The following is a 26139-nucleotide window of genomic DNA, read 5'->3' on the forward strand; positions in this document are numbered from 1 at the left end:
CTGGGAGAAATAACTAATATGATGAAGTCAAGATTAAAAGTTAGCAAATATCAGAATGACTTCAACGGGGTGGAACAATGAGCTGGACCAACGAGAAGGAATTGGATGGAGGTGAATGTGAAGTCTTTCATTTAGGTTCAAAAAACCAACTACATGAACATAGGATTGGGAAGTCACGAACTGACAATTCCCTTCAACAAAAACTGATGATTTTAGTTGATCACAGCTAAAAATAATCCAATAGTTTCACATGTCTGCAAAAAAAGCTAATGTAATCTTTGGTTATATCAATAGAAACATAACATCCAAATCAACTGGAAGAAACAATCCCACTCAACTCTGTCCTGTTAAGACATCCGGACTGGCACAGTACCTTGCCAACAGACAACATTCAACAAGTACTTGTCACACAAATGAATGGATACCACATTTGCAGATGGACCTTGAAACCAAGATAGTTTGGAGACTGTTCTTTAAAGAGAAGGCTGAACAAACATGGAATGTTTAGCCTGGAAGAAACTAAGGAGACCCACATGAGATGGGTTTTCAAATACTTGAAGAAATTTCACATTTGTTTTTACTCCAGAGAGAATAAAAATTAAAGGTCAATGGTCAGAAGATATGCAGAGATACAACTTGGCTCTAGTAGAACATGAGAACTGTTTGAAAATCAAAGGTAGTGGTGGCATATGTTTTATCATGAATACATTAAAGTAGAAGTGGGATGATCATCTTTCATGTCTTTAGTGTTTCAGAATATATATCTGCATACATTGAGAGTTAGGCCTGGGCTGGGCACGGTGGCTCATGCCTATAATCCCAACACTTTGGGAGGTGCAGGAGGATCACTTGAACCCAGGAGTTTGAGACCAGCCTGGGAAACACAGGAAGACCTCATCTCTACAAGGAAAAAAAAAAATAGCCAGATGTGGTGGTGCTTGCTTATAATCCTAGCTACTTGAGAGGCTGAGGTGAGGATCACTTGAGCCTGGGAGTTCAAGGCTGCCGAGAGCCATGATCACATCACTGCACTCCAGCCTGGGTGACAGAGTGAGGCCCTGTCTCAAAAAGAAAATGATCAGAACTAAGTTTAGAGAAGAGTTATATATTTTTAAAGATAATATGAAAAAGAAAAAAGAAAGTTAGGCCTGGAGGATCTGTTAGATTTCTTCCAACTGTAAGGTTATAAGAAAGATGATTCTACGATGCTTCTGGTCTTGTTCCTTCAGCTCTGAAGAAGCTTCCAACTCACGGGAGCTGGCTCGCCAACATACAAAGCTTCATGCCAGGCAATCTTGGCCATGTATTTCAAAGCAGCAGCTAACAAAAGAACCTGGCCTGCATTCCAGGATGGCAACCCATGAATGGTAACTTTGTGAAAGGAGGTTCACTTTTGATCTATTTGTTTAACTTTTCTCAATGCAGACACTAGGGAAGAAAAAAAAAAAAAAAGAACCCTGACAGTGCCCATATGGCTTCATCATAGTGGGAGAAAACCCTGCTTGGAAATTATGATCAAAAGTGGACTTTAACCTTGACTTTTCTGGACTGTATTTTTGTTTCTTAACAAACATCATATTAAATATATTTGGAAAGGAATAATGCTTTTAAAGGACTACATATATTTTGACACTGTTTTGGTAGCCATATTTAATACTAATGGACCCTATAAATCCCAACAGGATCTATTTGCTTCTTTATTTGAAAGAACACTATGGAAATTTTCTACTAGAGGAGACTGAAAGTGCTGAAGGGCCATCGAGGGTGTGCTGGCTCAGCTCTAGACAGCGACTGGTGTTCACGCCATTCTATAAGTCCCTCACACACTGAATAATGCTGACTTTGTAACCAATAAGATTGCAGAAATGACAGGGTATGACTTCTGGGACTAGGTTATAAAATATATTGGGGCTTCTGTCTTGCACTTTCTTAGATCACCTGGGGAAGTCAGTGCCATATTGTGAAGACACTCAAACAGCTCCATAGAGGTGGATGTGGCAGGGATCTGAGGCCTCCTACCAACAGCCAGTACCAATTAACTAAGCACATGAGAGAGACATCTTGCAAACAAATCTTCCAGCCCCAGTCAAGCCTTCAGATGACGGCAGACTCAGCTAACATCTTGACGACAACCTCATGGGAGGCCCTAAGCCAGAACCACCCGGTTAAGCTGCTCCCGAATTCTAGACTCACAGAAACTTTGTGGGATGATAAATGTTTATTATTTGATAATAAATATGATAAATATTATTGCTACCTTTGGGAATAATTTGTTATGCAGCAATAGGTAATGAATATGGGGGGTTAATATAGAGCTACCATGAGTAAAACTCAGTTTTTCTCTGTAGTGCTTAAATAGGAGGGGGACAACCAGAAGAACCAATATGTATAAACTGGTGACATAGGAAGCCATACAGAAGATACAAGTTTTGTCTTTCCAGGACTGCAGTGAATGATTAGGCAATGACCAGATACCAGCAAGGTAAAGTGACCTTGGCATTAAATACAAAATGTAACTATCTTGTATGCAAACAGGTAACGTTCATAATTGTCACAAGGCAGTCTTATCCTATTTTCACTGAAGAGACAGCTACCAGTTCCTTGAGAGAAAGGTCAAACCCCAGATTCTAAAAGTGTCTGTTGACTTTAAAATGGTCCAGGATAAATCAGTTCCCACAGAGTCATGGGCATTACCGTCAGCTTCTGATGTGAGTTCAGGACTCGCGGTATCATAAACCATGCTAGAATGTGCAAATATGTCCACATGCCCTCCAGCCCTACTGACAGGCAGAGGCATAATAAATTCAAGGTGGAATGTACACTGATCCATTAATTTGGGGAGGACAGGCATGGCACTTAAGTGCCTTTTAATATACCATTCCATCTACTCCTGGGGTTATCTGGGACCAATAGCATGCTTAAAAAAACAAAAAAACAGGCAACTTGTATTTCTTCTCCATCTTGCTTATCTACCTACATTTTTATGAATGCTGTTAAGTGATTTATTTCTTCTATTAGTGACTCGGCTCAGAATATTGGTCTAGCTTTCAACCTCTTAGCCATTCCCTTAGGGAATCTTTTCAGAATGTGCTCAAGAAAAAGAATTACCACTAGTATTGCGGGCCACCGAAATCAAGGGGATAAAAAGGGGACAGCTCCAGAGAAACATGAAAAAGGGGACTTGGCACTTATCATAGGAGAGACATTAGTGTGGCCAGAAGTAGAAAGTCAGAGACAGTCCCAGAGGTAGAGACTGCTGGTAACTTTGGGGGTGCAAAAGGTATGGTTGAGTGTAGCAGAGGAGAAGTAGATCCAGGCTGTGTAAGACTGAATACGTAGTCTTTAAGAGAGAACACAATCCAAAAAATTAAATGTATAAAGCTTATCTGCCTAAATACCTCATCTCCCTAGAATGTATTAACCCACTCTCTACTCTCTAGTTCAAAGCAGCACGCAATGAGCTAATCCTTTACAAAACCAAAATGTTATTCTTAAGTAAGGTTAGTTATTATATGTAACTTTTTAGTTTTTATATCTTCACTCCTAAGTTTCTATAGATTTTAATATGAGGGTTCTGGGTCATTTTTACTTTGGGAATGTATGTGTTTCTTTTTGTATTTTTCAAATTAAAAAGCAACCTGAAAAAATACCAAGACCTGCTTCAAATACTCTACTTTATGCAAGAGATACAACTATTTGAAGAAAACCTGCCAAAGAAATATTTCATTCTACTTTAAACTAAGCAAGGTGAGCAAAACCCATGCCAGAGACAGTTCTGGGCCTCTTTGCTGGGTGACCAGCTCAGAGGCATGTTGACCAGACGGAAAACAAGAAAAAACAAAGAGAAGAGAAGAGAAAAAGATAGCTGGGCGGGGTGGCACATGCCTGTAGTCCCAGCTATTCAGGAGGCTGAGGCAAGAGAATCGCTTGAACCTGACAGGTAGAGGTTACAGTGAGTCGAGATTGCGTCACTGCACTCCAGCCTGGGCAACAGAGGGAGACTCTGTCTCAACAAAAAAAAAAAAAAAAAAAAAATGAGGAAAAAAGAAAATGAAAAAGAAAAGGCTGATACTACTCAAGATTCAAAGGGTCAAGTTAGGAATTCATGAGAAAACTGTGTAAAGTATACCTTTCAGGTCCCTAAAATATAATTCCCAACTATCTTCAATCCAAGCTTTAATGATCTTTAACTATCTTCAATCCAAGCTTTATTTAATGATAAATAAAACATAGTTAAGCAGAGAAAGTTCCATCTGAGCATCCAGCAAAGTAAAGAACTTGTGACTGGCCATCCACAGTGGGCGCCATTGCAAATGAATCACAGAGTCAAGGTTTTTAAAAGGTAAATAAGTTAAAAAAAAATTCTGTGTGAAAGACTACAACCTAAAGTTGCAGAGACCTCACAGAACAAGAATGACCCTCTTTCAGTAACGTAAATGTCTTGCATGGTTTCTCCAATAACGTCTAAGGATGAATACAGTATTTTCCTCACCTTTATTTCCCTTTTAGAAAGTCCTACGCTGTCTAGAGTGTTGATGCATGACAATTACATGATCAGTTAACATTTATATTATGCTTTATAGTTCACGAAGTACTTTTGGTACCTTACTTGTTTTGAGCTTAATAACAACCCCCAGAGGCAGGCCTAGTATTTTATTTCCTGTGAGGAAATAGGTGTTTGGAAGCCAGTGAACATTTATTGAGTTCTTACCAGGTATGCTGGACTCTACCAAGTACTTTATATACATTATCACAGTCCTACTGCAGTCCTGTTGTTTTTTTACATTTATTATCCTAATTCTAGAGATAAGAACACTAAAGTTCAGAAAGGGAAGTAGGTTGCCTTTGATAAATATAATAAAATACAAACTAAGAAAAAATAGAGCCTTTGGCTCCAAATCCCAGGCTCTTTCCACAGTATAACAATAGATGTATGAATCATATTTCCATGTGTATTTATATCACAAAATCCTTCTTCTAAGCTCATCTGATTTTTGGCAAGTCACCGAATTTCTCTGAACTTCAGTTTTATTATCTGTGAAAGAGAAATACTAACAACAATTATAACAATTAATCCATGGTCATTAAAGAATTAAATGCATATGCATATAAATATAAATATGCAATGCATATAAATAGATTAAAATAAAATTATATTTTCACAGGATTGTTTCACTTTTAATAATTTATCCCAGGTCTAGAAAAGCCCAGGAATCCTCTGGGAAAGGATTCTGGTAACTGCTAATACCACAGATCCCCTGACTTCATTTCTTCATTCCACACATATGTGCCAGGCATTGTCATGGAACTGGAAGTCCAGTGGTGAGGAAGATAGACTAAAACTCTTCACTCCTGGGGCCCCCATTCTGGAGAAGAAGACAGGCCATAAACATATAACCAAAGACATACTAGGACCTCAGGTAAGAATAACAGATCTGGGAAAAATCAGGCAATGTGAGGGGTAGAGTACGGTGGTGGTGGAGGGAGAGGTGTTGGAGACAGGCTGGTCAGAGGACAACCCTCTGAATAGAAGCATCAAAGAAGTGAATGAGTGAGCCTGGCAAAGACCCCAGGGTCAAGTGTTCCAGCAAGTGTCAAGCCCCTGAGGCAGACACAGCAAGGAGTCTGGATGGCATTTCAGGTGATGAATCCATTTCCTAGCCCCAGCCAGGATGGGCAAGGTTGGAAACACTTGCATTACCATCTTCTTGGCTTTTTTTTTTTTTGAGGCAAGATCTCACTCTGCCACCCAGGCTGGAGTGTAGTGGCGTGATCTTGGCTCACTGCAACTTCTGCTTCCTGGGCTCAAGCAATTTTCCAGCCTCAACCTCCCAAAGCTGGGATTACAGGAGCACGCCACCAATGCCCAGCTAATTTTTGTTTTTTATAGAGACAGGGTTTCACCATGTTGCCCAGGCTGGTCTTGAACTCCTGAGCTCAGAGCAATCTGCCTGCCTCAGCCACCCAAATTGCTGGGATTGCAGGTGTGAGCCACTGTGCCTCACCCATCTTGGCTTCTCTATTGGACAGAATTCTGCATACTCTGGGGATTTTATCCTTGTTTAATGGATGTTCATGGGACAAAGTTCACAAGTCAGCCTAGAAACTGTAGCTTCTGGAGGGAAGGCCATCCATGGCCCTAAGATGTTTCCTTGAAGAGACTCTTGGAATTCCCCAGAACCCTCATTTTATCATCTTGAGCTGTAATAACACTGGTTTGTTAAAGAAGGGAATGCCTCAAGATGGTCTTTTGAAGGGAAAATTTCTTGGCTGCTGCTATGAAAAGAGGTGAAAATGGAGGGAATTTACATGCTTTAATCCACAGCAGAAGTCTTGCCTCCCCATTTTACCCTAACTCTCTTTCAATTTCTAGAATAGGGGCTTGTTGAGAAGGAAGCAGTGCAGCCTCAAGGTGGGGCTCCCAGACTCAGAAGTTCCACTGCTGAGGTCTGATTCCTGACTCAGCCACTCACCAAGTATAAGACCTCAGGCAAACTGCTATGTACCTCAGTTTTCCCATCTGTGAAATGGGGATGGTAATAAAACCTACCTAACAAGTATGTTTTGAGATGACTGCTTGAGATGATCAGGTAATATGCTTAGCACAGTGCCTTCATCATCACCACGAAGCATGAAACAATGCTTTTTTTCCTTTTTCAACAAAGACGATCATTTTAGCATCTTCACCATCAGAACAAAATTTGAAGACAGCTCCTTTTGCTCCTGGCAAAAATTCTTTCCAGAAGTGAAAGAAATTATGAAAAAGAAATGCATAACTTTGTTGAAACTATGAGGTGAAGGGAGTATACAGGGTGGAAAGCATATGAATAAACATGGTATGCTGCCTTAGTACTCTTTGGATGCTTAACAGGGGACATTTTCAAGCTATTTATTTAAGTAATCCAAAAGTAAACCACAAGAGGAAAAGAGGGGAAGACAAAAGTTCTTTCCTTATACCCAAAGCAAACACTGCAAAATAACTTTGCCATTAATAAGAGGGGATCCCAGTTAAGGTAGTCAAAGCCTGACTGCTTACAAAAGGTGGCCCCCCTCTGAAAGGTCAGTGGGTCAAACAAGGCTGAGCTTGACCCCTGACTTTCAGGCAGGCTCAGAAAGAGAGGAAACTGACCGCAACGGGGCAGGATCAACGGCCTCTGTTGCTCAAGGGAAACAAAAGAACCTATCAGAATTGATGAGAAAAGCACAAAAAATCGCACTCCTTGCTTTAATCCAGGGCCACCAGAGGTGAAGAGAGCAATTTTGTCTTTGACACCTCCTACTTCCCTTTCAGCATCTACTTGTGTCAAATTTCTACCCCCCTCCTCAGTGCTCCTAATTTCTGCCTGCTACCTCTCAGCCAAATTGGGGTTCATCTGGAACGGATTACATCCACAAACTCACTTTCACACTAGGCCTAGTGTCATGCCACAGAGAACAGCATTTTATTACAGCCCAATTCCTTAGCTGGAAGGAATGAATCCCTAATGCTGGGGATGGGGCTGAAGGCATATGGAGCCACCTAAAGAGACAAGCTGCCCTGGAATGTGAAATGATGGCTACTCATTAAGGGAGTGGCCTCTCCTATCCATGAAGCAGCAAGGTCAAGGGGGTGACTGATGGAGATAAAGAATGCTCTCCTTCAAACACACACCCCACCAAAGCCTCCAAATCAATACACAGTCAAAGCGAAAATTATAGGCTTCTCAGTAGACACAGCTACATGACGAGCCCTGTAATATCACCTTCCATGCAACCTGCTACCCTAAGTCCTTCTGACTTCATCATTGTGGTGCCGCTGCTGCATCAAGTATGAAAGCCTTCTAGCCTCAAGGGGCTTAAGACTTTTCTATCAGGCAGAAAGAGGGAAAGCAAAGTTCTGCTTTTTTCTGGCCCTCATCTCTCCTGCTCTGCAGACCTCCAGCAAATACACACAGCCACAAAAGATGCCTTGGTCCAGAGAAACCAGGTAGGAATTTTCTCATGGTAGAAAATCTAGCCCCACATGGTCAGCAGGGGATGCAGCCATTTGTGGGTGACAAAGGTGGGCATGGGAAGGGAGAGGGAGCCTCTAGTCAAACCAGAGAAGATTCATGTTGAAAATCAAAGCTGTAGCAGGGGTCCCATAGGCTTCTGGCTTTGGAAGGAGAGTGTTGATTCCTCCCATCTTGATCTCTTCAACCGGGCTTTGGGGATTTTATTGATTCAGTCAATTTAGCATGTCTTAGTAACAAATTCTTGTTAATTTTGTTCCTCTTTGGAATGACCTTAGTGTCAGGGAGAGATGTTTGGAGAGTGAGAGATTGCAAAGGGAGGGAAAGTAGCCTGCCAGCACTGCACTGAAAAAGCCTTCTTTTCAATTACCTTTCTGACCACTTAGAATGAATTTTAACGGGCTGTGCTTTTCCTGGGACATTTTTTCTTTGAACTCCCAGACTTCCCTTCACTGCAAGTTGCCATAATATGAACCAGATTCTTTTTCTCCCTCTTGTTTGCTTAAAAGGCGTTAACTATAAATTAGAGTATCTTAAGAGCGAGGTGTCACACGCGGGGCCTCAGGCTCCTCGGCCCTGGAGCCCCACAGCTGGGAGAGGGGCCAGGCCACCTCTTTCTTTGGTGGCCAGACTCCAAGACCCAGGCCAGGGATGATCCCACCCTTCTTTTCAAAGCTATCCAGTTACATCAACATATAGAAACTGCCTTGTTTGACTTAAGCATTAAGGTTTATTCCCTTACAAAAAAAAAAAAAAAACTTTCCTAGAGGTGCAAGAGAGGAAAGAGTGGGGATTTTTTTTTCTTTTTCTTATTTATTTATTTATTTATTTATTTTTGAGATGGAGTCTCACTGTATCACCCAGGCTGGAGTGAAGTGGTGCTATCTCTGCTCACTGCAATCTCTACCTCCTGGGTTCAAGCGATTCTCCTGCCTCGGCCTCCCAAGTATCTGGAATTACAGGCATGTACCACCACACCTGGCTAATTTTTGCATTTTTAGTAGATTGGGTTTCGCCATGTTGACCAGGCTGGTTTCGAACTCATGACCTCAACTGATCCATCTGCCTCGGCCTCCCAAAGTGCAGGGATTACAGGTATGAGACACTGCACCCAGTGAAAAGAGTAGTTTTAAATGTACATTTGAGTTATTTTCCATGCAATTCTTACACTCTAAAAAGCATACGCCCGCCATGGAAACCAGGTTCATTTGCAAAGCTCCCATGCCTGGAAGAGACGCCTGGAGTGTCTCATCTGTGGAAGCTGCCAGCAGCCAGTTATGATGGTCACAACACAAGAAGGCAATGGCCATCACAATCCATTTTTTACATATACCTATCCATTAAATTCTCATCAGAAAATTTTTACAACTGCACATACCCGCATCCCTCAGTGCCTGGATACAGTACCTCCAGGGGACAAAGCCACCAACAAGCAGGCAACCATTGTTCTAGTGTAATTCAGCTTTGTTGTTTGGACACTGAAATTCACAGCGGTTACTCAATGTCAAAATCTAGGTCACCAAGCACCGATTGTTTACAGGCATAGTACTAAGTAATTTCACATCTGCTCTTGTCACCAAATATGATTTCCAATTATTATCCAGTGTATTATTCGCTTGTGGCAGGTGACACCATGTTGCTCCATGGCCCTCACAGTGAGACATCCGAGGACAAAGGAGATGACAGATCAGTTCCTGAAGCCCGTTTCAGACAGAAGCGTCTGACAGCAAAACACTTTGGACTTGTAAGAACTGGGTACTTTCAGATCAAAGAGTTTAAGTTTTGAATTCTGAAAGGGCTTGGACTGTAAGATCACCCAAAGTTGGCATGTGTGACTGGAAGCTGCAGTGTAGAGAAGCGGGACGCTATGGCATGAGGCAATGTCTTGCCGCAGGGAAAACGGTGGTCTTAGTCTGCTCAGGTTGCCACAACAGAATACCATAGATTGGGTGGTTAAATCACGGAAGCTGATTTTCTCACAGTCCTAGAGGCTGGAAGTCCCAGATCAAGGTCCAAAAGGGTTGGGCTCTCGTGAGGCTCTCTTTCTGGCTTGTAGATAGCCACCTTCTCGCTGTGTCCTCACATGGCCTTTCCTCAGTGGTTGTGAGTAGAGACAGAGATAAACTTTCTGGTGTCTTTTCTTATAAGTGCACCAATTTCATCACAGTGGCCCCATCCTCATGACCTCGTCTAAATTTACCTCCTGGTCAGGTACGGTGGCTCATGCCTGTAATCCCAGCACTTTGGGAGGCCAAGGCAGGCAGATCACCTGAGGTCAGGAGTTCAAGATCGGCCTGGCCAACAAGGTGAAATCCCGTTTCTACTAAAAATACAAAAATCAGCTGGGTGTGGTGGCGGGCACCTGTAATCCCAGCTACTTGGGAGGCTGAGGCAGGAGAATCACTTCAACCCAGGAGGTGGAGGTTGCAGTGAGTGGAGATCACACTACTGTACTCCAGCCTGAGCGACAAGAGCAAAACTCCGTCTCAAAAAAATAAAAAGAATAAATAATAAATTTACCTCCTAAAGGCCCCACCTCCAAATACCATCACCTTGGGGTTAGGGCTTTAACATACGAATTTTTGTTTTGGTGGAGGGGAGCCAAAATTTCAGCCATGGCAAGGGTAAATCCCTTTGAGAGCTGAGGGAGGGGGGAAGACTGGCATGGAAGGACTAAAGTTTCAAGTGTGGAACTTTTTCCTTCATCTCATGCAGCCCCCCATACCCAGACCAGGGTAGAACCACCTGGGGGTGGGAACAGAAAACTCCAAAGAGTTTTGGGAACCCAAAGCCACAGGGCCTTGTGTCCTCCTTCCCAAATGGGAAAATGGGAGCTGGGAGATCACCTTGCAGAGTGACCCCAGCAATACAGGACAGCTGCAGGAGAGGAGATACAGCACTGTGGCGAGTCCACCAGAGAAAGGAGCTGGCACAGCGGCCACAAAGCCAGTATGTGGCTGCAGGAGGTGGTTAGTCATGAGGTGGATGGCCAGAGCTGGGAGCCTGGCAGGGATTTAGGGGGAGCCTGTGAGCATCTCTGCACTCATGAAGACCATGGTGGAGCTTTAGCTTGAGCTAGTGAGGAGGGTCCCGCGGGAGGGCTGGAGTCCACCAACCCTCAGTGGTGTGCTGCCACACAAACCAAGAGTCACATCCCTGTAACTGGAGCTGATGCAGCGAGGACATAGGGTCCAGAGACCAGGCAATGCGAAGTGCAGCTCCACTGGTCAGCAAGAACCAGCACAGAAAAACAATGGGGAGCACACCCTCTTTCCCCAGGACCACAATGCTATGTATGCGTCCTCCTCCACCCTGACCTCCCTAGGAGAACAGACTGAGACAGGGGAAGAGAAGGGACCTGGAGAAGGAGGAAGGAACTCTGGGAGAGTGGGGAGTTTTCCAAAACAGGCCAAGTTAGTCCGAAAGAGACATCTAAACCAGAAAGGACTAACTTTAACTGACTCGAAAAAATATCACCCCTCTCCCAGCCCCCATGCTACCAAGTGTTAATGCAAATCACGTCTACTGAAGGAGTTCAGGAAAGGCCACCCCCAAAATATGCCACTTTGGTGTGCTGATTACTTAGAACTGAAGGCACTTGGGGAGCAGCAGATGCAGGCAGGGAAAGCCCTCCTTATCTGCCTAAAGACAGATCCTGCAAAACAAACTCAATTGTCATGAATCTGCTCCCTGGGAATCTTATCAACATAGGAAGATTAACTGGGATTACAGGAGGGGAGCTTGGAGGGTGATCCCAGTCCAGACAATCATCTCTGCTCCCAAGGGCTGCTCAGAGGCAACCTGTATTACTCAACCGACTTTTATCTGCCTAACAAGGCTACTTTATTCACCATACAATTCTCCAACTCACCCTCCCATAACTTGTGTGCTACCACCCCCAGAAGCCCCCATTTTCTTGCTTTGAGAGGGAGTCTCGCTCTCCAGCCCAGGCTGGAGTGCAGTGGTGTGATCTTGGCTCACTGCAACCTCTGCCTCCTGGGTTTAAGTGATTCTCCTGCCTCAGCCTCCTGAGTAGCTGGGATTTTAGGTGTGTGCCACCACGTCTGGCCAATCTCTGCATTTTTAGTGGAGACAGTGTTTCACCATGTTGACCAGGCTGGTCTCAAACTCCTGACCTCAAGCAATCCATCCGCTTTGGCCTCCCAAAGCGCTGAGATTACAGGAGTATGCCGCCACGACCGGCTCCTAGCCCTACTATTCCTTTCTGTCGCTTAGGATGCAATATAGGCTTCAGTCATCTGGCCCTTCTCTGAGTCTCATATTTTGTGGGGCTCCCGTGTGTACTTATGCAATTAAATGTGGCTTTCCTCCTGTTAATCTGTCTTATATCAATTTAATTCATAGCCCAGCCAAGGAACCTAGAAGAGTGAGGGGCAAGCCACATTTCCCTCCCCTATACTACCAAGTGAAACGGGGGCTTGTGAACAATTTGAGCTGAGTTATGAGCAAAGTTACACCTCCACAGACTCCAATTTGCCACTAATTTATACTTGTTACATTACCTTGGATGCTGTAAGAATTATTTCCATTCTGCAGATGAGAAAACTGAAACCTAGAGAGCAGCAGCAGCTTGTGAATGAGCACACAACCTGTAAGTCATAGAAGCTGGATGTGAGCTGAATCTTCCGAGCCCAAACCCAAAGTGCTTTCTGCTTGTTTCCTGTTCTACTCCCCCGCAACCCTCTCTGAGTGGGCACAGCTCTCAGGTGAAAATCAAAGCAAGAAAAAAAAAACTTCAATTGCCTGCATTATTCTCATTTGGGCCTACAATCACCAGGCACCCAGAGCATGAGTCTCCACTTTTTTCCAGGCCTAAGCTTCCTCCAGCAGCAATGCCAGTCATATGAGGCATATGGACACGCAGTCACCCAATTTCACTAACTACAATGACTCAAGTCACAGCAGGTTAGTGAGAGAAGCAACAGGTCTCCATCCTTGAGTTTTCAAACACACACTGCTGGATTTATATTCTTGTCCCACACCCAATCCCTCCTTCCCTTGTTTCTTCTTTTGATTCATCCTAGATTTACATATCACAACTCCTATGGCCATCCGCGTCCACCCTGGACAGCTGCCCTAGGCCGGAGTCCCAATCCACCTCTTTGCATTGTCACAGACCTTAATACGGGGAGTAGTTTCTTTTCGTACTTCTAATCCTAAGTAGTTTTTTGTTCCTGTCTACAAATTCTATCATGAATTTGTGGTTAAAGTTACCCAAGGTACTAGGCGGATAACAATTGGTATTAAGATGACTGCTTTTCATTTTCCAGTAGTTGGGCCTGCATATTGGGTATAAATCAATTTTCTCCCAACCAAGTCTACTTACTTCTCAAATGCTATTTTAACTTGAATTGTTAAATTTTACTTCTCATTTTGCTCCCAACACTTTTTACAACCCAAGCTAAAGTGACTATAAAATGTCTACACAGGGTGGGGACAACTGATTATCGTCATCGTCCTCTGTGACTTTCATGTCTTTAGATGGTGACAAAAATAACAGCTGATTGTATTTTTAGTACTTACAGAGTGGCAGGCACTGTAAGTACGACACAGGATGATCTCACTCGATCTTCACAATGACTCTGTGAGGTAGGTTCTATTATGACCTTCATATTTTCTGAGGCGCAGAGAGTTTAATTAACCTGCCCAAGGCCACACAATAGCTAGTAGGTGATGGAACCCAGACTGCAACCCAAGCCTGACTCCAAAGCTCATGTTCTTCACCAACCTCTGAAATGTCACAAAGAAACAGTGTCGGGCCGGGCGCGGTGGTTCAAGCCTGTAATCCCAGCACTTTGGGAGGCCGAGACGGGCGGATCACGAGGTCAGGAGATTGAGACCATCCTGGCTAATACGGTGAACCCCGCCTCTACTAAAAAATACAAAAAACTAGCCGGGCGAGGTGGCGGGCGCCTGTAGTCCCAGCTACTGGGGAGGCTGAGGCAGGAGAATGGCGTAAACCCGGGAGGCGGAGCTTGCAGTGAGCTGAGATCCAGCCACTCCACTCCAGCCTGGGTGACAGAGCGAGACTCCGTCTCAAAACAAACAAACAAACAAACAAACAAAAAAACAGTGTCAATATATCCCCAAATAATTTGTTCAGTGGAACAAGAGTATGAAATCAGAAGTACTGAATAATAGTGTATGTGTTTATGTCAACAAGAGCAATTTAAAAGCCCTAATTACTAACTCAAATCAACATATAAGCCTTCTCCATCTGAATATGAAAGTCCTGATGTAGCAACTGAGTCTCCTCTGCGATCACCATCTCAGGGAACGTGGTCAAGGAGAATAGGTTTCCCTTGACCCTCTGGGGCAGTGACCAGGCCACCCGCTGGTCAGGCAGGCACACCGGTAAGGCCGGCCAGTCCATTTTCTGGCTTGCCCACTTTGGTTGCTGTGAGGGAGAATGAACAGAAGGCAAGGGGATTTCTATATAATCATGAAATGTGTTTACAGCCAGTCCTCAGTTTTCACCACCTCTCCTTTGACCAATCTATTCACCCAGTCATGCCTGGGAGCCACCTATATTTAACTTTTCACCACCTTGACTCAAGAATTTGTCAGTTTCTACCAGGCGGTTAATATTATCAGTGACTGGTTTCCCAATCAATGCACGAGTGCCATCTAGAGTGAATGGAGGTAACTGCAGCCACAATGTGCAAATCATTCCTACGTCTTCCTAAAAGTCCCTGCAGAGAAAGCAGGAAGGACTGCATTAAGATCATTACAGGACTCAGGGATGGATACCCCACTGTCCATCATGTGCTTGTTTCACATTGCATGCCTGTATCAAAACATCTCATGTACCCCATAATATACCTACTATGTAGCCACAAAAATTAAAAATTTAAATTTAAATTAAAAAGAATCATTACATGACTCCATACTAGGTATTACTCATAGCAAACCATGCAAATATGGTTTCTGTTTTTGAAGACTTTGTTATGTAAGACTGGAAAAAGAAGTTAATACATCTAATATCTATTACCTCAAGATCAAATTGTGAAATGCCCCCAAATGTTAAGGGAGTTAGACTTGAGATAAGGACTGGTTGTTTCCTAAGCAGTCTCTGCCAACAAAATATTTGATTTGGTCTTGGGCAAATGACATTTCTCTAGGCGTCAGTCTTCTCAACATTGTCTTCTCAATATTCTCAATGAGGGTGTGGACAATATGATAGAAGTCATTCTTACTAGGCCCATTTCTAGCATATAATACAAGACTTCCACATAACAACTCTTAATGGCTGCTATTGTGTTTCAGCAGGCAGACGGAACAAGAAATAGAGTAAATCTTCCTGTGACCCTAACAGAACCCTGACAATGTTTGTTTTGGCATTGTCCCATAAAACCAGATCTATGCCTGGCTAATGGGATATAACCAGAAGTCAACTAAGTAGAGCTGCCAAGAAAGCTATTGTTTATCAGAGGAAAAGGTACAGATTCAATTGACAAGTACCTTGCACCTTTAGCCCTTCTTCTTGCCTGGAACATGGACTCCGGAGGTGGAAGAGCCAAGATGTGTTCATGAGAATATGTAGTGACATGCCAAGGAGAGCAGAACAAGACTCTAGAAGGATCCCGAGCCTGTGATGAATTGTAAGCGCAGGTTTATTAGCCCGGGACCTCTTCCTATGGAGTTGTTCCATGAGAAAAACAGTATCTCTTTTGGTTATACCACTCCAGGGTGTCTGTGGCAAGCAAAAAGTCATTCCTAACTGACACAACTCAGGTTTTGTCTTTTATTTTTATATTCAACAAATATTAGCACATATGCCTGTAGTTATGTGCCAGTAACTATGACAGACACTAAAAGACAGTCCTACCTCGCGGCACTTGTGATCTGGTAGAATAAATTCTATAGCTGTATTAACTTGTCAGAAGGCATCAAAAGGAAGAGAGGTGGTCAGAGAAGTCTCTCCCAGGGTGACTCATTAGCTGAGTATTCAACAATTAGCCTGGCAAAGAGGAGGAAAGGGCTGGGCGTGGTGGCTCATGCCTGTAATCCTAGCACTTTGGGAAGCCAAGGCGGGCAGATCCTGGCCAACATGGTGACACCCTGTCTCTACTAAAAATACAAAAATTAGCTGGGCAAGGTGGCGCGTGCCTGTAGTCCCAGCTACTAGGGAGGCTGAGGCAGGAGAATTGCTTGAACCTGAGAGGCAGAGATTGTAGTGAGTTGAGATCGCATCACTGCACTCCAGACTGGCGACAGAGTGAGATTCTGTCAAGAAAGAAAGAGAAAGAAAGAGAGAAAGAAAAGAAAAGAAAAGAAAAGAAAAGAAAGAAAGAAAGAAAGAAAGAAAGAAAGAAAGAAAGAAGAAAAGAAAGAAAGGAAGGAAGGAAGGAAGGAAGGAAAGAAAGAGGAGGTAAGAGGGCAACAGAGGACACTGTTGTTTGCAAACCCACTGGACACTTCCCCTTCCTCCATGCTAACAGTACCTTCGATTTCATTCCTGTGTCCTTTTCTCCCTCGGCCCCCTCCCCTGACTTCTTTAAACCCCTGTGCCAGTGACAGGCTACAGATGACCACGAGACTCAGTTCTCACTAATAAGACAAAAGGCAAATTCTTCTTTGAGGGCTTCTAGAAATGTCCCTGACTCTTAAAGAGCATGTACAAGAAAGAACAGGTTTCTCTTTCTTCTGCTGTACTTCATGTCTTCCCAAGATGCTCAGATCTGTGGCAGACATCCTGAAAACTAAAGGGAAGTGACCCTGAGGAGGCCACACAGAGTTTGGCAGAGTGAAAAAATGAAGAGAAACTTGGCCTTGATGACACTACCAAATTGCTGCCATTAATCAGCCCTAGAACCACCAGACACCTATCTTTATGTGCTTAAACTCTTAGTGTTTAAGCCTTTGCATTGGATTTTCTGTTACCTGCAGCCAAAGATATCCTGCTATGTAAGGCATTCTAGGAAGCAGCAGCAGAATATACTAAAACACTGTAAAAAATGACAAAAGATGACTTGTTTGGAAAACTAGAGGTATTCAGGACCAATGTATAAAGTAAAATAGTAGTGTGATAAAACAACACTGTAGAACTAAACAGACACCTAAAGACCATGGAGGAATTACTGGAAATCTTACAGAAGGGGAGTGACACATTTTGATTTCTATTTTATAAGATGACACTGGCAATTCTATATAAGAAAGGACATCACTAAAGAAAGGAAGACCATTAAAGTGGTTGCTGTACAAGTAATGATGGTTTAAAGAAAGGAAGTGATGGTGGGAAGAAGAACAAACAGCAAACTAGAGAGAACTACTAAGGAGGTAGTTTCCTTGGGACAGTATCACCACGAGATAGAGCCAGGGGATGGAAAGTGGAATTGATATTGACATTTATATTTCTGGCCTGGGTAATTAGTTGGATGTTGTTCGTGGAGATAGAGGAGAAAGTATTCAAAGTTATTTTCTTTTGGAAGAGTTGAAGGAAATAAGAATAAATTCAGTCTTAATTATCTCAAGGTTTGAAGTCCCTGTTAGACAACTAGGCCGAGCTATCTTGCAAATGCATTTTGCTAAAGGGTGTAAAACATGGACTCATCTCCACAATTAAGCTCAGCAAAATTTGTCCCATGCTTAATGCTTCAATGTACAAAAAAAGCAAAGCACATCATAAAGATTTCATATCCCATCATGGATAACATTTGAATTCTACAACCTTGAAAAGAACTTTCTGAGCCATTAGCCATGAAGATAAATCATCACCTCTTTCCAATTAGCCAAAACAGTGGCACTGATCAATGCTTTGAATTTCAGACTTGGGTACCCAGCTGTCTACTTTATATCACAATTTGGAAATGATGGGAAGGATCATCTGAGAAAACAGAGAACCTCCTGTCAGTCAAGTTGACGGGGATCAGTACGTTGACTTTGTTTGTACTTCTGTAAATGTGACACATCTGTACTCTGAGTTTGTGAGAGCAGGGGATATCCAGGTAACACCTGGTGAAGAATGAACAGATGGTACGATAGCAGCTCCAGATGAACAGTGTTGCTCCCACGGTGATCTCATGACTGGCTAAATAAGAGGTGGATTTGTTCATTTGAACAAACATCTTTTGAATAAGTACTATGCGCTGACTCACTGTGCTAGATAGTGGAGGATCAAAGATGAGTAAGACAAGGTTGGTTCCTAGTTTAGGATTTTTCTGTGCATCTGTGGGGAGGTAGATACGTAAGTCAAAAAAGGCAATAAAGAATTATGGGTATCTTAAAAAAGGTCTCTTTGGGGCACAACAGGGAGAGGAAGTCACCCTCTCTGGGGACCAAGAGTAACAGCATTATAGAGGAAATGACACCTAAGCTGTGGCTTGCCAGGGAAACAGCTATTTGCCATGTGTACAGGGAGGAAAAGGTATTCTGGGTAGAAAAATAAGTAGGGACAGAGCCCAGAGGCATGGCCTATTCAGATAGCTGTACACGGTTTGGTATGGCTGAAATGTTTGCTTTAAGAATTGAGAGGTAGGCAGGGGCTAGATCATGCAGCATACTGAATGCCATGCTAAGGAATTTGGACTTATTTGGACTTTTATCTGTGGACAATGGGGAGAGGCAGAGTGGGCACAGAGGCAGGGGAATAATTTACTCTAATTTATATTTTAGAATCCCTCTGACAGTAAAATGAAAGTTCACCTGAAAAAGAGTAAGAAAAGGCAGGAAGACTAGTTAGTAGACCACTATAATGGTCCAAAGAAGATGTGAAATGAAGCTGTTTTGAGACTTCAAGAATAAACAGAACTGGGTCACCAAGGGTCGTGGGGAGGTGGGAATGCAGAAGGCATCCAGCTGGTCTGTCATGGGGACTCACTGAATGGAGGTGTCACTCACCAAAATCAGAAACCCAAGAGCATGCACAAGGGAGAAGAAAATATGAGCTCAGGTTTAGTCATGTGCAGCGTGAGGTGCCGTGAGATGTGCGGGTAGAAATGGAAAGCAGTGAATTAGCAGATGAGTCTGGTGCTCAGGAGAGAGGTGTGGGCTACAGAGGATACATGGATTCTCTTAGTATATTTCTATCTTCTGACTAAGAGTTACACTGATACATGACTGGACAAGATTAACAATGACACCAGTGGCCGCAGAAGAGACGGCATTAGTCTGGGACTCTTCAGGTGACCCCGTGATTTAGAATTCTCCACTGAGTTCTTCAGAATTTGTGATTTGCAATATCTTAGATGGAAGGGATCTAGCAGTGATCCTGTCCAAATCTGCACTCAGTGTAAACATCCCTTTTTGGCACCAGTTTCTTCAGCTTACCGGTTTGTCTACACTCAGGCCGAATACCTCTCTCTGTGCCTGTCCACCCAGCAACCCACCGTTCATCATGAATTTATTAAGCACTTGCCCCATTTTAACAGGGAAAGTGTTATGACAAGGAATAGGCCATTCATTGTGGGGAAGTTCTAGTTCTTAGGACCTTTTTTTAAAGAAAAAAAAAATGTTGACAAAAGGTCTATTAGATCAGAAAGGACCACCTCAGCCTTGGATAACCATGAGACAGACAGACTTTCCACTGAGAAGCAGCACCTGTGCTTTAGTGGTGTGGCAGGTTTTACTTCTAGGATTTGCCTCATGGCCTTTCTTAAAAGGAAATGAAATGAAATGAAATAACATAAAACAGGAGCATTTGAAGAGTGTTTGTTATGCACCTTTGCTTTAGTTTCGAAATTCTATTTTCTCATTGTGCTTTCATTCAATACAGAGTTTAACAGCTGAAGCAAAGCATGTTGTAGAGGGAATGGTCAGGATACAGCTTTGAACATGCACCTTTTGTGCTTTTCAAAAAGCGCAGCACGTGGAAATTTTTTAACGAGTGATCTGGGATGCTGCGGTTCTGCAAATGCCCAGCAGGGGGACCTGGAAGGGACAACATACAAGTTTGTTGCGTTTTTTTGTTTCGTTTTGCCTCTGAACATGCATTTTCAAAGGGCTATTTCAATGCTTCCTCTTTGCAAATTTTGACGTTCTCCCTCCTTACTCTAAATTCAGAAATACACTGTAGCTTCCAAACAACATCAGGTGAAGTGCTCATATATACATGGCGGGGGGAGGATTTGTTTTTCTTTTAATTACAGGTTGGACATCAATCGATAGAATCCAAGTTGGGTAAAAAGACCTGCAGAGAGAAAGGATAGCTTCACCTTTCAGTCACAAACAGCATTTATGAGCAACCAGAGCAACCCAGGGAGGCCAGAGAAGGAAGGGGAGAGCCCAGGCCAATCTCCCTAAAAAGGAATGCTTTGAATGTAAAAAGAAAAATCTTTAACATTTTTCCTCCTCCAACTTTGTATTTGGAAAGATTTCAAACCTAAAGAAACGGTTGCAAGAATAGTTCAACCAACATTCATGTACCCTTCACCTAGATTCAGTGAACATTTTGCCACACTTGTTTCACTGTCTCTCTGCTCCTCTCCTTCTCCCCCTTTCTCTTGTAGTCTTAGTGTATTCATAATTCTCTCAACATTTCTTAAGTACCTAATCTTCCTGGGTCTACCCTCAAGGGGCTCATGGTTTAGCAGGAGGGTTTGATGCATAAACAGTCTAATAAGAACAAGAGGGTGTCAAGCACAAGGGACTATGGGGACTGGAAACACAATAAAAGGAGCAACGATGCCAGCCAGAATCAAAGAGCGCTCTACCAAAGGTGACCTATGTGGGTAATAAGGGAAGAAAAAGATTTCCAGGCAGAGGGAACAGCCTATACCAAAGCAAGGAGAAAGCAGAGTCGTGTGTCTGAGTTTTGCTTGTCCTGTTTTGAAACTTCTGCTTTCATCTCCTCCCTTTATTTTTATGTATACATATTTTTTGAGATAGAGTTTTGCTCTGTCGCCCAGGCTGGAGTGCAGGGGCACGATCTAAGCTCACTGCAACCTCCACCTCCTGGGTTCAAGCGATTCTTCTTCCTCAGCCTCCCAAGTAGCTGGGATTACAGGTATGCGCCACCATGCCCGGCTAATTTTTGTATTTTCAGTAGAGACAGGGTTTCACTATGTTGGTCAGGCTGGTCTCGAACTCCTGACCTCAGGTGATCTGCCCGGCTTGGCCTCCCAAAGTGCTGGGAGTACAGGTGGGAGTCACCGCGCTTGGCCTCATCTCCTCCCTTTGGATAGCAACAAGGGGCTGGGTGTGGTGGCTTACGTCTGTAATCTCAGCACTTTGGGAGGCTGAGGCGGGCGAATCATGAGGTCAGGAGATCAAGACCATCCTGGCCAACGTGGTGAAACCCCAACTCTGCTAAAATACAAAAAATTAGCTGGGTGTGGTGGTGCATGCCTGTAGTCCCAGCTACTCGGGAGGCTGAGGCAGGGGGATCTCTTGAACCCAGGAGATGGAGATTGCTGTGTGCCAAGATTGCACCACTTCACTCCAGCCTGGCGACAGAGGAAGAATTTGTCTCAAAAAAAAAAAAAAAAAAAAAAGATAGCAACAAGGGCTACCATTTAGCTATTGCATGCTTACTAAGCTATGCCAGGCATTGTCTAAGGCTCTTTTATGCACCATCTCATTGAATCCTCACAAACCTGCGGGGTCACTACTGCTGTCATCCCCACTTACCAAAGTGGAAAATGAGGCTCAGAAAAGTTAGGAACTTAATAAAGGAGACCCAGCTCCTGAGAGGCAGGATAGTAAGTCCTATTGCATGTTACTGTATCTTCTTAAAGTTCTACAGGTAAGGCTGGGCGTGGTGGCTCACGCCTGTAATCCTAGCACTTTGGGAGGCCAAGGCAGGTGGATCACAACGTCGGCAGTTTGAGACCAGCCTGGCCAACGTGGTGAAACCCCATCTCTACTGAAAATACAAAAATTAGTTGGGTATGGCGGCACACACCTGTAGTCCCAGCTACTCTGGAGGCTGAGGCAGGAGAATTGCTTAAAAAAAAAAAAACAAAAAAAAACAGGGGGCGGAGTTTGCGCCACTGCACCCCAGCCTGGGCAACAGAGCAAGACTCCATCCCGAAAAAAAGAAAAAAAGTTCTACAGGTGAAACACTCTCTCCAAGGACACTGAGGCTTTTTTCCATCCCTCTCTCCCACACCCTGTGACCTAAATCAGCGGGGCAGCAGGCTTCCCAACCTCGCTGCCTTCTTAGGCACTGTGTGGTTCCCTTCATCTGAGCCTCCCTCACACCATCCACATTTGCTGCTCATATCATGACCTGCCTCCTGTTGCCCATTGATCCCAATATCCAGTTACAATATCCTGGACCATTTCTGCACCTGGTCACTGTCTGTCTTTGCTACCCTGAGACACCAAGATTCATGCAAATGACCTCCCAGACACATTCCCACACCATCACCACCATTACCCATCACCAGCACTGCTATTTATTGTTCACAATGCACCCTGCACTGAGCCCAGATCATTACACATGAAACATCTCATTTAATTCCCCCAGAATTTTATGATGTGGACTCAGCATCTCAAATTTATAGATAAGAGGACTGTGTCTCTGAGAAATTATATGACTTGCTTAAGGTAATTTGACTAGTGAATTTATACCCACTCCTAGTCTGAGAAGAGCTAAAGAAGGACTGAACTAAACAACAACAACAAAACAGATTCAGAGCTAAGTCTGAACAGCAGTTCACTTTGCATGTCCATACACAATTGCTCCCAAGTGTAATTTATAATTCTTGGTGTTATCATCAAGGAGCAATTACCATTCTAATTCAAACTGTCCCCAGTTATTGCCCCAATGACTCCACTTCCATTTTTGTATTTTGGCCTTTTTGGTGCCTTGCCAGCCCTGAATTAAACACTAATTCATGCTAGTTTCCTTATGAGCTGCTTTTGAGAAAGACATGTAATTTTAGTACTGAACACTAGATGTCACGATCAACCAGTTCAAGAAAAAGTCATCACCAAGCAGTATTAAAAGTCTCACGTTTGCTTGTGCTGTAGGATCTCTATAAAAGCAGGAACACGACAATAAGGCATAGACTTTCATTTAAAAAATATTGGGTGGTCTCTAGCCTCATTCTGAGGGGGATTATATATCTATCCAAAAAAGAAAGAGTTTATTTTTCCCTAAACAAGAAATAATAGCATGAGTACACCAAACATTATTGAAACACCATGCATTCATTGTATTTTATTTATATCATATATTTGAAATCTCACGTTGTATGTGTGAAGTATTTAAATTAGGCTTTTAGAAACTGACTTGAAACTCAAAGGATACAAAAATCCTTCATCCACAAGAAGTTCATCATAGCTCTTACAAGGGAGAAAAAGCTTATATTGAGGTTTTGTTAAGCAGTTTTGAGGAAACGAGGCTAGTATTTGGAAAGCAAATGTTTGAATCCAAAATCTTTGTTCATGCATGATCATATTCAGTCCGTTTAAATGACAATCATGGCTGTTACTGATCTCCCTTCCTTAGTCCATTTGGGTGAATGTGGAGGTGGGATGAAAAAAAAAATCTTTTTGGCTGGCAGCACTCAATATTTGGTTAGGAAACTAGGTCCAGAATATTCTTTTTAAATTATTATTATACTTTAAGTTCTGGGGTACATGTGCAGAACATGCAGTTTTGTTACATAGGTATACACATGCCACAGTAGTTTGCTGCACCCATCAACCTGTCACTTACATTAGGTATTTCTCCTAATGCTATCCCTCTCCTAGCCCCCCACCCCCACCAACAGGCCCTGGTATGTGATGTTCCCCTCCCTGTGTCCATGTGTTCTCATTGTTCAACTCCCACTTATCAGTGAGAACATGCAGTGTTTGGTTTTCTGTTCCTATGTCAGTTTGCCGAGAATGATGGTCTCCTGCTTCATCCATGTCCCTGCAAAGGATATGAACTCATCCTTTTTTATGGCTGTATAGTATTCCCGGGTGTATATGTGCCATATTTTCTTTATCCAGTCTATTACTGATGGACATCTGGGTTGGTTCTAAGTCTTTGCTATTGTGAATAGTGCTGCAATAAACATACATGTGCATGTGTCTTTATAGCAAAATGATTTATAATTCTTGGGGTATATACTCAAGTAAAGGGATTGCTGGGTCAAATGGTATTTCTAGTTCTAGATCCTTGAGGACTTGTCACACTATCTTCCACAATGGTTGAACTAATCTACACTCCCACGAACAGTGTAAAAGCATTCCTATTTCTCCACATCCTCTCTAGCATATTCTTAAGCACTACAATTACTAGCATTTTGCTGGGAAGTGTGAAAATAGAACACAAGAAGAGTAAGTAGAAAAAAATAGCAAATTTCAAGCCATTAGAAGATGGATTGATAAACTTTAAAAAATTGCTATGATCCATATGCAACAAAACAAAACTTGTGAAAGATACTGCCTATTTACGGAATGACAGAAGATGGTTCCTCAAGAGCTGCCTGTGGGAGCACTGATTTGTTTTTCCACGGCAAATCTAGTTTGTTCTAAAAGCAAACAGCTGCCAAAATGTTTATTACGCATTTTTCAATAATTTTCCAATTCTCTATTTTTTAATACTGTCTCTCAACCATCCATGAGATCTTGACATGGCCTACTGTGGTTTTGTCATTTGGAATGCTTTTCATGATTGTAACTCCTGCCATTCTGGTCCAAAAACTCATAGAATATTCATTTTTCAATCACGTAAAAATATATTGTAAACAGGAAGTCTTGTTAAGGTACCTAAATACAGGTGTCTTTTCCAAGTGATGAACAAAGAAAGGTTTCCATTTGAAGTCCATGAATGCACTAGCCCCGAGCAAAGCAAACTTACCTTTCATCACTTCAAACACGTGTGTGTTCTGCTTCTCTTTTGAAATGTATGTTCTAATATTTGTATATGAAAAGACAGAGATTAATAGAATTGAGTACAAAGCCAAAAATATACACAAGGAATAAAGAGGGAACCTCAAAATAGTGGGGACAAGGTGAACTATTCAATTATGGTAAAGGTAATTGGGTAATTATCCATAATTGGCTAGCTATCTGAAAAAAAGTAAAATTGAATCCATACCTCACACGATACACTAGGATAAATTCCAAATGAATTAATGTAAAAATGTAAAAACACAGAACCATAAATTGCTGAAAGAAAATAGGATGATTTCTTAATAACTTCAAACTGTAGGTCTTTCTATGACATAAAATCCAGAATCACAAAAGAGAAAATTACTAAGTTTGCCATTTAAAAAATTTGAAACTTCTGCATGGCAAAAATAAACAAAATCCCATAAGCAAAGGCATAAGAAAAAAAAAAAAAAACCTGCAATTTACACCATAATCACTTTAATGCATAAAAAGCTTCTACAAGTTAAGAAAAAGATCAGCAACCCAACAGAAAAATGCGCAAAGATTATTAAAAGACAAATCACACAAAAGGAATGTAAGTGGTTCCTGGGCAAGGAGGGCACTGCGCAGGGCTGGGACCAAGGTGGGTAGGGGAGGTGCTACGGGTACGTAAGTGAAGCAGACCCAGAGAACTTAGTAAATGCCTCCTTAAATTCTGCATCCAAGGCACTGCACTCACTTCATCCTAGCCCAGTCCCTGAAGGTTCAGTTCTTAAGCATGTGAAAAGATGCTTGAGCTCACTCAAAATTAGATAAATGCAAATGAAAACTGATGATACTATAGGAGACGCCACTTTCCCCTTATCAGACTGGCAAATCGCCAAAAAGTGGAGAGCGAACCACTCTCATACATTGCTGGTGGATGTGTTAGTTGTCTCAACCACTTTGGAGGGCAATTTGCCACCTCCTAGCTATCAAAATCACAAATACATATGAATTCTTGACTCCCTTTTAAGAATATATCCAACAGTTATTGCAAACATGTAAAGGTACCAAGGTACCAGTATATTAATTGCAGTGCTGGGGCTCAGAAACCAATACCCCAAAATATAGCACTTTAACACACTGGACTGAAGTAAGCACCTCAAGGTCTCTCTGACCTTACCCTACCTCCACCTCCCTTTAGCCTCTCAATGTTCTGCCTCTCCCAAAGCTGTTCTCTGTAGTTCCCTTATCTTTCTAAAGTCCACACCTGCCAAAGAAGAAAACAATTACATCTGGTCCTTTCCTTGAGTTTTCATTAACTCATATCGCAGGAAGAAAGACTCAAGCTGTCACAAACCATCGTCTTCTATTTTGGTGCAGACTTCTGTCACAA

General features: G+C 42.7%; 1 protein-coding gene across 1 annotated transcript in view; it reads right to left on the reverse strand.

The window, feature by feature from the left end:
• LOC105487604 (thrombospondin type 1 domain containing 4) overlaps positions 1-26139 on the reverse strand; it is a 688191-nt gene that overhangs the window by 321132 nt on the left and 340920 nt on the right. The gene's annotated exons all lie outside the window — the stretch shown is intronic.

The sequence above is a fragment of the Macaca nemestrina genome, chromosome 7, assembly GCF_043159975.1.
Source record: "Macaca nemestrina isolate mMacNem1 chromosome 7, mMacNem.hap1, whole genome shotgun sequence".
NCBI lineage: Eukaryota > Metazoa > Chordata > Mammalia > Primates > Cercopithecidae > Macaca > Macaca nemestrina.